This window comes from Arachis ipaensis, chromosome B1, assembly GCF_059453495.1.
Source record: "Arachis ipaensis isolate K30076 ecotype BB chromosome B1, ASM5945349v1, whole genome shotgun sequence".
Lineage (NCBI taxonomy): Eukaryota > Viridiplantae > Streptophyta > Magnoliopsida > Fabales > Fabaceae > Arachis > Arachis ipaensis.
The window spans coordinates 53,538,679-53,540,683 of NC_142436.1; the positions used below are offsets into that span (position 1 = coordinate 53,538,679).

The 2,005-nt window shown below is 42.0% G+C and overlaps 1 non-coding gene across 1 annotated transcript; it reads right to left on the reverse strand.

Moving 5' to 3' along the window:
* Window positions 1–445: 445 nt before the first annotated feature.
* LOC148576592 (small nucleolar RNA R71) lies at window positions 446–553 on the reverse strand. The gene has a single exon (XR_015903681.1). It is a non-coding gene; the product is annotated as a small nucleolar RNA R71 (small nucleolar RNA).
* Window positions 554–2,005: the final 1,452 nt, after the last annotated feature.

The following is a 2,005-nucleotide window of genomic DNA, read 5'->3' on the forward strand; positions in this document are numbered from 1 at the left end:
ACAATCCAGAGACAACCTTATTGAAAATTTCGAACAAGTAAAGGAGATGGCAGCCGAACCCAACAACAATAATGCAAGGAGAATGCTTGGTGACTTTACCGCACCTAATTCCAATTTACATGGAAGAAGCATCTCCATTCCTACCATTGGAGCAAACAATTTTGAGCTGAACCCTCAGCTAGTTTCTCTAATGCAGCAGAACTGCAAGTTTCATGGACTTCCATCTGAAGATCCTTTTCAGTTCTTAACTGAATTCTTGCAGATCTGTGATACTGTTAAGACTAATGGAGTAGATCCTGAAGTCTACAGGCTCATGCTTTTCCCTTTTGCTGTAAGAGATAGAGCTAGAATATGGTTGGACTCTCAACCCAAAGACAGCCTGAACTCTTGGGATAAGCTGGTCATGGCTTTCTTAGCCAAGTTCTTTCCTCCTCAAAAGCTGAGCAAACTTAGAGCTGATGTTCAAACCTTCAGACAGAAAGAAGGTGAATCCCTCTATGAAGCTTGGGAAAGATACAAGCAGCTGACCAAAAAGTGTCCTTCTGACATGCTTTTAGAATGGACCATCCTGGATATATTCTATGATGGTTTATCTGAGCTATCAAAGATGTCATTGGATACTTCTGCAGGTGGATCCATTCACCTAAATAAAGCACCTACAGAAGCTCAAGAACTCATTGACATGGTTGCTAATAACCAGTTTATGTACACTTCTGAGAGGAATCCTGTGAGTAATAGGACGCCTATGAAGAAGGGAGTTCTTGAAATTGATACTCTAAATGCCATATTGGCTCAGAATAAAATATTGACTCAGCAAGTCAATATGATTTCTCAGAGTCTGAATGGAATGCAAGCTGCATCCAACAGTACTCAAGAGGCATCTTCTGAGGAAGAAGCTTATGATCCTGAGAACCCTGCAATAGCAGAGTTAAAATACATGGGTGAACCATATGGAAACACCTACAATCCATCATGGAGAAATCACCCAAATCTCTCATGGAAGGATCAAAAGCCTCAACAAGGCTTTAATAATGGTGGAAGAAACAGGTTTAGCAATAGCAAGCCTTTTCCATCATCCACTCAGCAACAGACAGAGAATTCTGAGCAGAATTCATCTAGCTTAGCAAATTTAGTCTCTGATCTATCTAAGGCCACTGTGAGTTTCATGAATGAAACAAGGTCTTCCATTAGAAATTTGGAAGCACAAGTGGGCCAGCTGAGTAAAAGGATCACTGAAATCCCTCCTAGTACTCTCCCAAGCAATACAGAAGAGAATCCAAAAGGAGAGTGCAAGGCCATTGAATTAATTACCATGGCCGAACCCACAAGAGAGGAGAAGGACGTGAATCCCAAGGAGGAAGACCTCCTGGGACGTCCAGTGATCAATAAGGAGCTTCCCTCTGAGGAACCTAAGGAATCTGAGACTCATCTAGAGACCATAGAGATTCCATTGAACCTCCTTATGCCATTCATGAGCTCTGATGAGTATTCCTCTTCTGAAGAGAATGAGGATGTTACTAAAGAGCAAGCTGCCAAGTTCCTTGGTGCAATCATGAAGCTAAATGCCAAATTATTTGGTATTGAAACTTGGGAAGATGAACCTCCCTTGTTCACCAATGAACTAAGTGATCTGGATCAACTAACATTGCCTCAGAAGAGACAGGATCCTGGAAAGTTCATAATACCTTGTACCATAGGCACCATGATCTTTAAGGCTCTGTGTGACCTTGGTTCAGGAATAAACCTCATGCCCCTCTCTGTAATAGAGAAACTGGGAATCTATGGGGTGCAAGCTGCTAAAATCTCATTAGAGATGGCAGACAATTCAAGAAAATAGGCTTATGGAGAAGTAGAGGACGTGTTAGTAAAGGTTGAAGGCCTTTACATCCCTGCTGATTTCATAGTCCTGGATACTGGAAAGGAAGAGGATGAATCCATCATCCTAGGAAGACCTTTCCTAGCCACAGCAAGAGCTGTGATTGATGTGGACAGAGGAGAATTGATC